The following is a 14,742-nucleotide window of genomic DNA, read 5'->3' as shown; positions in this document are numbered from 1 at the left end:
AATGTGAAACTCTGGTGCATTAACGACCGGTGTAGCCGCCAGAATTCTAAACGCAAGTATGCAAACAAGCATGCATTGTGCTGTACAGGTTCTGGATGTCAGTTTTCATGTTGCACTTGGTGGTCAATATAGGGACGGTTGATTGTGTTTGTGGATGACAGTGGAGCTGTCGCTCGATGGTGCCCGATGTGTGCTTGATTGTAGACAGGTTTGGTGATCGAACAGGCCAGGACAACATGTCGACACGCTGTAGAACATGGTGGGTTACAACAGTGGTATGTGGGCGAGTGTTATCCTGTTGGAAAATATCCCCTGGAATGACATTGAGTTAATGGAATGCACACTACAGGGCGTCTGGCTCGGAGCTGTCCTTTAAGTAACAGATTTGTAACAGTTCGTTGTATCACTTTGTAACTGGGACTTAGTCCTGTAGAATGCGACTGTGGACTTCAGAATGTGACAGCGACCTTGACTGTCTCTGCTGCCTTCGGGCTGCAAGTTGTGACATCATTGGCTACAATGGAGCTGCATAACTGGCTGTCGCTGCCAGACATAAAGAGCTCGTCGTTCATTGGCTCTCTTTACCGAATAATGTCATCGTCGTCCCTGGTTGGTGTGTGTGGGAGGTGTGGCAAAGTAGTTCCTTCGCTGAAGGCGATCTCTGTTGAACAACTGCCGAGACTTGCACTACCTACTGCCTTGCCTGCGGTGCAGGCAACCCGGAGCACAGAGACGTTGGAAAGGAAGTATCGCGAAGAGGTAGCCGGAGGATCCATGGCTAAGAACGATGTTTAACTCATTGAGTATATACAGTATTGTAGGAAGCAGGCGCGGCTCATGGTTTCTATACTGGGGAAGGCTGCGGCATTTATCGATCGGAGCCAACATAGACCTCGGGTTACGCTACAGATTACTCTGACATAAACAACTAAGAATTCAGTGGGAGGGGGTGGGCAGATCACTCTCTACACAAAATGTTACGTACTGTATCTTCTATAATCAGATATTAAATATCATTAGAAGCTAACTTCGGGTTAAAATCTTTGGTTAGTGTTTTTATACGTCATCACTACATTTTCTGACACTTTGCAGCAAATCATATGAAAAGACGAGTTTCGGAGAGATCTTTAATGCGGATCTGGATGCACCAAGTTCTTTCACTTTCACCCTATGGCCGTGTTCCAAGTTTTTACCTATTAAATTGCACACTGAATTCATATTGTGCTTGTTTCACACTCGCGGTATGTCGCAGATATTCACCAGCAAGTAAAACTGACTAAAATATTGCAAAATACACTCCGAAAAAAAACTTACTAATACCACACGGTATCAACAAAAGCAGTCAGCATTAGCAAGCAAGGAAAGTAAAGTAACGGGACAAATTTCGCGCGCTTTGTCCTCTAACCACTTATGAAACTCTCGCTAGATGGCAGTACTTGTATGTTACTGTAGTCTAGTGCACTCTGGCGGGATATTTGCAAACTTATTCTAAATGTGGATAAAATAGCCAATGGCAGAAACAAAACAACTATGTAAAACATTATCAAAACAATAATACTAAACGTAGATTAATGACGCATTGAAGCGTAGTAGAGATGTGCAGAGACAGAGATTGGATAGCGAAGTTTCGGCCACTCTACATTCCTTTATTACATAGATAGTGGAACCCAAAAAATATGTGGTGGTTGGTATGACACCCTTAGGCTGCGAGCTCTGAGCCTTCGGGTCGCCCATAAAGAGCAGTACTATGCAGAAGCCACGCCCCCAAACCGCTACTACATGCAACTTACGGACGTACCAAGGCGCAGCCTAAACACTACTAACCGTTCGGAAAACATCTGTCGATACAAACAGTTACAAAAACGTTGACCGTCGTTATTTTAATCGGAATGGGAAATATGCGAAATTCGTCCTGATAATTTAAATTATGTAATACGTTCTTGCGAAATTTACTTTAACATATATTTTGGGGCGGCTCCGCCTCAGAGCCTTTAATTACGAGTCGCGTCTGGTAGGAAGAACAAATTCTTGAGTGTGTAGGTGATTTGCGAGTATATAGCGCGCAACAACAATTGCTCTAACCCAGATGAGCACTTAGTTGGACTTAACTGGGATGGAAGATACAGATGTGTAGTTCCACGCCGACTCTACTATTTGCCAGAGCTTCTCAGTCGCAGTGGCTGAAAAGTTGTCACATGCCAGTCTCTCGGCAACCCACGAGCCGATGTTTTCAGTGTGAGTGAGATCTGGGGAACGTGCTGGCCAAGTCAACAGTTGGATATTCTCTGTATAGAGGTAAGTCAGGACTCATGAGCAACATGCGATCTTGCTGAAAGGGTCCTCCAAGATAGGGCACAGCAACCAGCCTTAACCCGGCAATCACGCATCTGGAATCTAAACATCCGTACACGCAGCTGGTCTCACAGACCCTTACAGTTCCCATTTTAATTTGCATTTGCATATCTGTTATGTAGGGAAGGTTTGAAAAATGAAGCAGTATTACTACCGATCAATTTTATATAGCTATTTCAAAGAAACAAATTATATTTTGGTCAGTAGAATTTACGCAAAATGGAGATAAGTAAGAATGAGCTGCTATCGATATAATGCACGTTTGCCGTGGGATATTTTGTCGACAAGTCTTGACACACAATAATATAATGTTCAAGACAAATTTATTTCTTGCAGATTTACTGAAATATTTCGTTTTTCTGTTTTCATTTTTGCAGTCCACACATCGTCCTCTTGAGCTCGCAGTTCATTCCGTTCGAAAACATTTCACACCACAAAGCTCTCCAATTTTTTTAGTTACATTTGGCAAAGTTTTTTACATTTCTGTTTACTGTTGATGGTCTTACAGAAGTGCAAAAGAAAGTTACCTCAAGAATTCTCTTCGTCTCAGTTGTCCTTTCTTATTTGAGTTGGATGTAATAGCATCATGTATCGCAGCTGTGTTTATGATGTTATAAAGTTCAACCATTGACCGTCTTATTTTGTTTTCTAACAACATTATTTTTTCCACTCATTCCGTCTATCACTTCAACTCCATAAGAAAGGTTGCAAAATGTGATAATTTCTAGGCTTGTATAATTCTCAGTATTTCCATCGTGATGCACCGTTTTAGAAGTAATACTAATCTACTTCGCTGTGGGGCAGAAGAGACTAACGTGCAGTTTTCCTGAGATCCAAACACATATGACTTCTTTTATCGATTTTTAGACTTAGTTAATCCCAAGAGGGCTTAACTCCTATTGTTTCTCAGAGCACCAACGACGGTCGTCTTTATGTCATCAGTGCGTTCGCAAGCTCGTGTGGAATTATTGTCGCAAGGTATTACCCTCTATTCATGATAGCTCAAGAAAGTCTCTGAACAAGCTCCCGTTTGTATAGGTCTTCAAGACGTTGCTCAACATGCACCTCCGTATTGAACGAGTGAAACGTTCTGCCATCTACTTCTTCAAACATCTTTATTACTTGTTGGATCACTTGGCATTTGTTGGTGGAAACTGTGTTTTCCACGGAATGGTTCTATTTTTCTTTCAGTTGTCACGTTTTCGGAAACTGTATAAGCTTTCTGAAAGTTTTCAACAATTAGGTTGAAAACCTGTCTTATGGGCAACATGTGATCTGTTTTGTCTTTCACACATCTGATTACCTTATCGTCGAACTGGAGGCATCTAAGGAGAAAACGAAATTTATTTATGCCCATGATGAGATGAAGTATTTAATCTTGTATGCCATCTGTTCACCGCAGATCTTGTCGACTTAGTCTACGGCCACGAATTACACCAGTGTAGTGTAATAATTGCAATGAAACCTTCATTTCACCTTTATTAGCTTGTTGGACATCTCTCTCTCTCTCTCCATAGAAAAGTTCTAAAAATGTTTCAAATGGCTCTGAGCACTATGGGACTTAACATCTGTGGTCATCAGTCCCCTAGAACTTAGAACTACTTAAACCTAGCTAACCTAAGGACATCACACACATCCATGCCTGAGGCAGGATTCGAACCTGCGACCGTAGCGGTCACGCGGTTCCAGACTGAAGCGCCTAGAACCGCACGGCCATACCGGACGGCTAGAAAAGTTCTCATGGATATCCTGTATGTAAAGATTATTACAATTAAAGAGTATGAGCATAATTTAACAAAGAACAGTATGGAGTTTGCAACACATTTTGCAGCACTTTTGGCACCCGGTAAATGAGTTACGACGTTATGAGACTGTGTGCGTACGTTCTTCGGCGAAGCACGTGACTTCCATTCTGTTCTGTCTTTACCGAAAAACACTTCACTATGCACCATAATCACTGCCTCCTGTTTCATTACTCGACGCTTCTTTTTCGGTCTAAGAATCATTTTAGATTGTGGGTCTTGGGTTTCTTCAAAACCGAATTCTTCATCTTCTGAATCATCAGCTACATTTTCAGCCGTCACTTCTTCATTTATCTGTCCAATTCTCTCCTCTTGTGCCATATGCATGCAATGATGCAGTTATACTTACAAGATACTAAAGTATTGCGTCAAGCAAGAAGTCTGTTGTAACACTAAATCAAGCCGATACTGCGTACATGTGTGCTGGAGGAAGCATAAACAGAGCTAACAGAAATTGGCACCAGCGCATGTGGCTGGTCCCTGTTATCTTGTCGTAAGTTAACCGGAAATGCTGGTGTTAAAATACCATGTGTACCATGCCAAACAACTCTTGTTATGCTCATCTGAAGGTACTAAGAAGATAGTTTCTTGGAAGCAATTGTCAGACACTGTATTAACGTGAAAATATTCTCCTTTCTGCCATAGACTACTTTCGTGTACTTACGGGTTAACACGTCAGGAATGTAACAGCTGCTTTTAGAATCAGAGATGATCGTGTTGGGTACCTAACAACACCAAGGTACTGGGCGTTTATGACGACAAAGCACTGTGGCAACGATTCTCCTCCTCGTAGCCTCCAAGCAGGATACATCCATTGTGAAGCTGTATGCAGAACCAGGACACCTCTGAAAAGACGACATGTCCTTTGTCCAGTTTCATGGTTGAGCGTAGAACTGTTAGCTCAACTTGACTGTGTCGCGTTAAAGGAAGTCGCTACAATGGTCGCCATGCTCACATTCCGTGGTACTCCAGAGATTGTATTGCTCATATCAGTATCTGTCTTACTGCAAAGAAGCCTGTTTCCTGACTAGAAGTACGTGACCTGGCTGCCCAATCTTTCATCGGCGAGCGAGCAATATGTCGGGTGACAGTCGCAGGGGACTGTTGAGATCCTGCATGGCGTTGAGCGCTAACTCTTTCCAGGCAGGACTGATACAGAAAACAGAGAGAAGAAGAGCAGGGCGTTTCACCCTGGTTCTCTTACAAAGCGCTAAAGCGTCTTTGAGATGCTCAACCAGCTACAGCTGCAGACACTAGGAGAGAGACGTCATGCATGACGATGCCGTTAACTGTTAAAATTTAGAGGACATGCGTACGTGGAAGAGTGTACCACTATTTTGCTCTGTGCCACATATGTCTAGTGATAAGACCATGAAATTAAAATTAGACGGATTGTAGTTCATATGGAAGCTTCGCAACAGCCATTTTTCCCACGCACCATTCGCGACTGAAGTGGGAAATAGGGCAAGTGAAAGTGGCATACAAAGTAATCTGCACCACTCGCTGTATTTATTTATTTATTTATTTAGCGTATAGCGTATGAAAAATCTAAAAGTACATAACACACAAAACAGAGTAGACTTAGGTGCCTTTTAAGCGGAATGAACTACGGATTTGTGGCGACGATATTCATTTCAAAATTCTTAATGATACTTTTTCATAAAGTCTATCTTCTTCAGCGGTTCTGTTCGATGAAATTGATCAAGTAACTTACATATAAACTGCCAACGTCTTTCTTCTGACGGCTCTGAGACTAAAATCGAAGTATATATTTTAGAGATAGTTTAAAGGTAGAATTCAGTTCATTTCCTTGTCACTGCAGCAAGCATGTACTATCACTTCTGATAACAACTGTGATGTCACTAGATTTAATATTAAAACTGAAATATTTTATTTATTTCTATCAATGGCCTAGTAATTTTATTCAAACAATAAAGACAGAGAGAGAGAGAGAGAGTGATGGATGGAGAAAGAGGGGTGGGGGAGGGGAATGGTGGGATGAACTGAGGATTGCTATGTCTGTTGAAGCCACATACGAGGAAAAAAAAATAGCTAATAACGGTGACGGTGGTATTTCTTCTTTATCATCATCATTCTCAACCTTTGAAAAGGGGGTGATGTAGAAGCATAACTGAGGAACACTGGAACTCGTATGCTGTCAGACACAATTTCATGTTGTGTATTAATGTGCACGTTGGTAGGCATTTATCTGTTTCAATCTGTAGTCACTTACCAACCTCCAAGGGTAGCTTAACTTTAGGAGACCACTGAGAGGTTATATCTCACATGGGGAAGGCCTCAAACACAGCCAACCGATTCGGCAGGTCAGTTGTGTACAATCGAATACGAAAAACTCTAAGATATTTTGGCTCAACAACGCCCCGTTTTTGAAGAAACTATCCATGAAGCTTAAGACGCATAGACGACTCAGAATTGACGCAGTCGATCGACAATTGAAAGTTGAGCATTTTTCATCATCATATGTCAACCCTGCAAACTCATATTTTTCTAGATATCGAGGAAAGGCACTGCTAAAACCGCCATGTATGTGTTGTGACTGACGATTCGCAATTTTTCACAAACACAACTTTTATTGGGGTAAGTTCACAAGGTTGGTGACTGAACAACAAACGAAAAGGTAACAATAACGATGCCAGTAAAATGCCTAAGTGAGGCAAACAAAAATTCACTTCTAATTTCCACAAAAGTTCGTGGTAACACACACACACTAATAAGAGTCCAAGTCAGAGGCGAAGACATAATTTTCAGCGGTCAGAGTACACGAGGTCGGCATCCGGAGTGAACTGAACTTCGGGACTGGTTCTAACCCCTAAATAGCTGTCTCTATCCAACAAGGTTTTGGCTTTGTGATACTTCCTGCAGGCCGTGGATCGAGTTCCGACTGCAGGAAGTAGTGCTTGGAACGTCTGCTTCAATTATTTTGTATGTAAATAGCCGGTGTTTACCTTGGTGCTTTTGGTACGCCTTGGACATAGACAACCTCGTCCTCGGTAGCGTAATATGGATTGCCAGCACTCAGGGGCTACCTTGGATCTGGCATAACAGTATGCACTCACTGTTAAACGAAAGCGCCGCTGGTGTAACTATCAAGACATACGGGTGGGAGGAGAGAACTTGTATCCGATTCCCAAATGCATTCTGCAGTTTTTTTGTGTTTTTTTCTCCTCATTCTAAATCGGCAGGAATACGAAGTGTAGCGTATCGACCATATTCACTCAAAAAATACGCCAGAGCGGAACTGAGTTGCAACAGACCCAGCTGCAAGCGGGCGAGAGCAAAGCAAAACGCGGATGACTGGGGTCCCAAAGTGGAGCCAACTGGGTGCGGTCCAGCAACAGCAGATGCTGCAATACGCCAGTGGAAGGACGGCAGCATTTCGTCTCTTACCACCATGGAAGTGTTTAGAGTACATGCCTTAAGCCCTAGACGAATATAGTCTGGAGCGTATAAGTACTCAGCCATTTGTGTATTAAATGATTCTCTCCTCAGTACGGCAACATACACCAGAAGCCTGTGACACCCGGGACAACACCCCTGAAAGCAATACGAGGTCCGCTGTTTGACCACGAGTCAGGGCAGGCTGCCCTGAGTCACGAGGTAACCGCCCTCTCGCTGGAGGAAGTTCGCAACCGTCGTCAGCTGTGCCGTTGCGCTGTAGTCACACTCACAGCCGGAGACGTAACTGACAGCAACATTCGAGTACGCCACGCTCTAACCCGCTCTTGGCACTGTCAGCAATGCCGGTCGTCTACTGTTTCGCATAAGAGGCAACTGGATGCCTCCATCAAGCTGTTACTACTGCCGTGGTCTGGAATAAATAAATTAATTGAACATATCTGCTGTCATACTAACGTCTCATTTCGCTCTCCACAGGTGACAATCCAAGGGTCATGTAAAAGGAGATTAATAAGTTAACCAATACAGAATAATAACAATGCAGTCAAATAAGTTTCATAAATAACTTGGATTAATAAGGAACTAAAATATTAAATCTCTGTAAGTTCATCTTTATACAGATGTTTGTGGGACCTTAGCTGTTGAATGCAAATGACAGCCAAAGGTGTTTTGATTTGACACTAAAATACTAATCATGCATGCTTTACAATGACTCATTCACTCATTCTGTTACATGTTCCCACTGTCCTTTGAACATGGACGGTACTTGGCATATAGAAATACGAAGCAAATATGCTCGTGGCACCAATAACACCCAATAAATGCAATCCTCCCACAACTACGGTGTTTCTTTCGGATATCTGGCGAAAAACAGACTTGGTTTCCATTTAAAAATATTTCCATATTGGGAATTAATTTTAATGAATACATCACGTGCGATAACTTCGTCTGTAAAATCGGTGCTGAAAGTTCATCAAGAATTATGCTACGAATCGTTGTTGCATCCACGCGGTTGTTTAATTCTTCATGGGTTTCCAGAAGCAATTTTGAAACCTCGAAATAAAGTTCTCTACGGCACCTCGCTGTAAATAGGAGTTGCAAGTCGGCTGCCTGTGATCCCTCGTGACGAATTCGCAGCAGTATTACTCGGAATTCTTTCCATACAACGCGGCTTAAAATTTTAATTCCTTGCTAATCAGAAATAAACAATTAATACATAAGTATAATGTCGTCCGTCCCCGTAACTGAGTGGTCAGCGCGACAGAATGTCAATTCTAAGGGCCCGGGTTCGCTTCCCGGCTGGCTCGGAGACTTTCGTCTCTCAGGCACTGGGTGTTGTGTTTCCCTAATCATCGTCATTTAATCCCCATCCACGCGCAAGTCGCCGAAGTGGCGTCAAATCGAAAGAGTTGCACCCAGCGAACGGTCTACCCGACGGAAGGCCCTAATCACACGACATTTACGTTTATTTAGTGTAATACCGAAGGATATGTCATTTTTATGGCCTATTTTAGCTTTCCAGATAATAGGCTGTAATAATGAAGAATAAATAAATAATCGAAGGCGTTTGAGAAACTGATTTGCTTATCATTATTAGTTATCGTAATAGTCCTCTTATTCCTATCACTTTCGACACGGAAAAAAATACAAATAAAAGAATTGCAGATTGCATTTGAGAATGGAACACAGGTTCTCTGCTCCGCAGACAGATGCCTTGGTTGCTACGTCAGCGGCACTTCCGTAGAACAGCCTTTACCTTACGGCTACATAACCAGTAGTCATAGCCGTTCCTTTACTCGATTTCTAGGAAAATATACGTTTGCGGACCTCATGATGGAAAATGCTCAGTTTTCGATTATCTGTCGATCCCGTCAATTTTGAGTCCATTATTTGTCATAAATTTTATGGCTGGCTTTCTCAAAACTGAAGGATTGTTGAGCGAAAATATCTTAGCATTCCGTTTTAGGTTTTAAACAAGCAACCTGCCGATTTTGTATCGAATCGAAGGACCGTGTCTGAGGCCTTACTCTTGCCAGCGATTCGCCTGATCTTTGACACTGGCCAGTCAATAGAGAAGCTCGGCGGCAGACTCGGTTAGCGATCTGTGGCCGCACGGTCAGCGGATAAAAAGGTCTCTCGGTTCTTTCACTCGCTGCCGGGAGTACGTGCTGATTATAACGTATCAAGGAATCACGTTTGCGTTTTGGTTGTAAGACTTAATGTGAAGCATCCTTATGGGTACATAATTGTACACGCTAATTATTGTTCACTATTTGGTAAATGTGAACAACGTTTAGAAAATTTGGAGTGCTGACATTTGAAGCTGGCTGCAGGACAATTCTACTGCCGCAAAGGTACATCTAGCGTAAGGACCGCGAAGATAAGAGAAATTAGGGCTCCTACGGAAGCATATAGACAGTCATTTTTTAACATTTTTGGGAGGTGACTATTAACATCCGTAAAGTAATGGATAAAACGCATGTTTGACTATCAGCTGATTTTTTTTAAAAAAACCCTAATATCGACTTGATTAAATAGCAAACCATCTTCACGGATTCCATCGAAAGATAAAAAAATTCGAAAGGTCTTTGACCAACTTCTCATTATTTTATACAATTGTAGCACTTATACCTCTGATCTTTTCCTCTGTACTGCTCTGTTTACCCATGTTCTTAGAATTTTTGCCGTTAAAAGACCCGTGTTTGATACCGGAATTCACAGCGTGCTCTATATTTAAGACATGCCCATTATTTAAGTCATGTCAGACGTTATGTTGAGACCTTAACTGCTTTAATCCTGTAAATATTCATGTATATTTCGCACTCCTTGGAAAAGAATTTGTAATATTCCGTATACCAGATGTATTTTCTTTCTTTTTCCTTTTTTTGTATATTTAGGTAGAATCTCTGAAGATATATGGTCTGTGACTGAGGCCGGTCGATATTTGGGTTTTGGAAAAAAGCAGCTGATGGTCAAACATGTATTTTATACACGGCCTTTTTTCCCTCCCTCCATTTGCGAGTCGAACAGGAAAGGAAATGCATAGGTACACTCTGTCATGCACCATAAGGTAGCTTTCGGAGTATGTATGTAGATGTAGGTCTTCGGCCGCTAGAACCTCACCCCACTCTCCTTTTGAAGTTAGCGGCGATAAGACTCACAGTATGCCATAGACTGTGCTGTGGCGACGTGGCGTCCGCTCGTGAAACACTTGTGATATTGCTGTGCGGCACTTCATGCGTGTAGAAACATTGTCTCTGCAGTTTTGAAAATCCTCCATAGACACTGTCCTCCTCGGAAACCAGAATTTTCGTGCTGCCTGTAATATTCGATGATGACCTATGTGGTTTGCACCGGTTACAGTCTTACGCCTCGCGATGTGATGTTATGTTCACTACACAGCTGCCTGAAGAGAGTGCTCAGATGCCGTGCCTAAACTGGAGCCGTATGACGCACGAAGCCGTTACAATCGGGTGTCACACACTACACATCTTCAAACAGGACAACAGGTGCAGTAATACTCCATTAATAAAGCCCCTTGTATCGTCCGATTATATACACACCTTCAGCTGGTGGAGTCGCTGACGATTAAAAATTGTACTCATAACACGGTATAAGCTTATCATGATATGCTGAAGATTTTAAATCTCCAGATAAGCCACGCGGGGTCGCCGCGCGGTCTATTGCGTCTTGTCACGGTCCGCTTGGCTCCTCCCGTCGGAGGTGAGTCCTCCCTCGGGAATGGGTGTGTGTGTGTCGTCCTTAGCGTAATTTAATTTAGTGTGTAAGCTTACGTACCGATAACCTCTGTAGTTGGGTCCCATAAGATCTTACCACAAATTTCGAATTTTCTCCAGATAATGCAAGGCGAAGGCGATTGCCCGTATGTTTGGCGAGTATCTCTCATTGTTTAATATTTTAAAGTAATACAATGTAGTCTCTCACGGCCGGTGTTGATTTAAGTTAAAACTTCCGTGCTTCGAAGCCATGGTAGATATATAAAGCTGCTCACCAATCCTTCGTCCCCAACGGCAGGGGATATACGAGAGCAATTCGGAAAGTAAGGTCCGATCGGGTGCGAAATGGGAACCAGATTGAAAATCGGATTAAACTTTGCCCGGATGTGTTGGGCAGTGTCCTAGTATGTTCGTCGTCGCGTCACGTCGCTCTTATCAGTTCTGAGCTCATAGTGAGAACGTAAAGTTGCCTGGAACATACACTCCTGGAAATGGAAAAAAGAACACATTGACGCCGGTGTGTCAGACCCACCATACTTGCTCCGGACACTGCGAGAGGGCTGTACAAGCAATGATCACACGCACGGCACAGCGGACACACCAGGAACCGCGGTGTTGGCCGTCGAATGGCGCTAGCTGCGCAGCATTTGTGCACCGCCGCCGTCAGTGTCAGCCAGTTTGCCGTGGCATACGGAGCTCCATCGCAGTCTTTAACACTGGTAGCATGCCGCGACAGCGTGGACGTGAACCGTATGTGCAGTTGACGGACTTTGAGCGAGGGGGTATAGTGGGCATGCGGGAGGCCGGGTGGACGTACCGCCGAATTGCTCAACACGTGGGGCGTGAGGTCTCCACAGTACATCGATGTTGTCGCCAGTGGTCGGCGGAAGGTGCACGTGCCCGTCGACCTGGGACCGGACCGCAGCGACGCACGGATGCACGCCAAGACCGTAGGATCCCACGCAGTGCCGTAGGGGACCGCACCGCCACTTCCCAGCAAATTAGGGACACTGTTGCTCCTGGGGTATCGGCGAGGACCATTCGCAACCGTCTCCATGAAGCTGGGCTACGGTCCCGCACACCGTTAGGCCGTCTTCCGCTCACGCCCCAACATCGTGCAGCCCGCCTCCAGTGGTGTCGCGACAGGCGTGAATGGAGGGACGAATGGAGACGTGTCGTCTTCAGCGATGAGAGTCGCATCTGCCTTGGTGCCAATGATGGTCGTATGCGTGTTTGGCGCAGTGCAGGTGAGCGCCACAATCAGGACTGCATACGACCGAGGCACACAGGGCCAACACCCGGCATCATGGTGTGGGGAGCGATCTCCTACACTGGCCGTACACCACTGGTGATCGTCGAGGGGACACTGAATAGTGCACGGTACATCCAAACCGTCATCGAACCCATCGTTCTACCATTCCTAGACCGGCAAGGGAACTTGCTGTTCCAACAGGACAATGCACGTCCGCATGTATCCCGTGCCACCCAACGTGCTCTAGAAGGTGTAAGTCAACTACCCTGGCCAGCAAGATCTCCGGATCTGTCCCCCATTGAGCATGTTTGGGACTGGATGAAGCGTCGTCTCACGCGGTCTGCACGTCCAGCACGAACGCTGGTCCAACTGAGGCGCCAGGTGGAAATGGCATGGCAAGCCGTTCCACAGGACTACATCCAGCATCTCTACGATCGTCTCCATGGGAGAATAGTAGCCTGCATTGCTGCGAAAGGTGGATATACACTGTACTAGTGCCGACATTGTGCATGCTCTGTTGCCTGTGTCTATGTGTCTGTGGTTCTGTCAGTGTGATCATGTGATGTATCTGACCCCAGGAATGTGTCAATAAAGTTTCCCCTTCCTGGGACAATGAATTCACGGTGTTCTTATTTCAATTTCCAGGAGTGTAGTATCTACCGCTAAGTATGAGGGCCTGGCTAGAGATTTCACCAGATGTCCTGCACATAACTGCATGCGTTTCCTTCTGCAAGACAATTCTCGGCCGCACTGTGTAGAGGCAATGAAGATGCTCCTTGAGATTTTTCGATGGGAAGCGTTCGATCACCCACCATACAGCCCGTAATTGGCTCCCCTTAGTTTCATCCCTGCTCACATGAACCGCCGGCTACGAAGACAAAAAATATTTGGCACAGACAAAGAGCTGTGGGCGAGTGTAGAGAACTGGCGGGAAGCTCAGGCAGCCACCTGCCTTCTAAGACGAGGGTTTGGGAAAGTCGGTACAGTGCTACGACAGATGTCTAAGTCGTAGGTAAAACTAAATAGAGAAGTAACTCGGAGGTTTAGGTAACTGATGCATATAAAGCATTTTTCATTTTCAAAGTTGTCTACATTTCGCAGCCCATCGGACCTTACTTTCCAAATAACCCCTGTACTTTCAGAACTGAATCACTAACTACATCGAAGGCTCGTTAACTAAAGTAATTTAATGAAAACTGTTGTAAATACGAGTGCATCATTCTAATAAATGAAAAGAAAGTTTCTCAGAAACTGAAAGTGAAGCAAAATCTATATATTATTATTTATGTCAGCAACAGAACATTGGTTATTGTTTACAACAAATAACTGAGTTTAGTAATTCTGCATAATTTAGTAACAATACAAAAATTATTAATCTAATATATTGGGTGTTAATTTTAAGTTGAATAACCCGAATAACTCCAAAAATAAGCTTCACGCGAAAAAATCTGTAGAATCCAGTGTTGATTATTTTATAGGGGGACATTTGCTGCTGCATAAATTATTCCGCCACCCCAGCCCCCTGGGGGTGGGACGGGAGGCAACTTTAAAATTTCAAATGGGAAACCCCATTTTTTTTGAAGAATCAGATTCTACATAAAAAACTAAGTACATTTTGTCTTATACATTTGTTTCGATTCTTGGTAGTTGGCACTGTAATTCAAGAACATCCATGTTCTCATTCTTGCGTGGAAAATGGTTACGGATAAAAAAATATTTACTTCGTAAATTTTGATTCGCTAGAACTACAACTCTCCCCATAGGGTAGGGTTTGAGAGAGAGGAATTAGAATTTTACAAATGTTGACCCACATATTATTTTTTTCCGCAGATTCGGATAAGTTTTGTTTGTTTCGTGGTCGTAACGCCACACAACTTTTGATTATCAAACAAATCATCTGACTAGCTAACTAACTAACCAAACATCCTACTTACTAACGAGTGAACTCGTTAACTAACAGAGTAAACATATTGAAAGGTTTTCTTGAATTACAGCGCCAACTACCAAGAAAGAAAACAAATGTTTAAGACTAAATGTACATAGTTTTTTGTGTAGAATCTGATTCTGCAATAAAAAATGGGGGTTCCCATTAGAAATTTAATGTTGCCTGCCGCCCCATCCCCAGGAAGCTGGGGTGGCGGAATAATTTAATCACCAGCAGATGTCCACCTCGAAAAGAATC

This window comes from Schistocerca cancellata, chromosome 9 (assembly GCF_023864275.1).
Source record: "Schistocerca cancellata isolate TAMUIC-IGC-003103 chromosome 9, iqSchCanc2.1, whole genome shotgun sequence".
NCBI lineage: Eukaryota > Metazoa > Arthropoda > Insecta > Orthoptera > Acrididae > Schistocerca > Schistocerca cancellata.
This window is presented reverse-complemented; position numbering follows the sequence as displayed.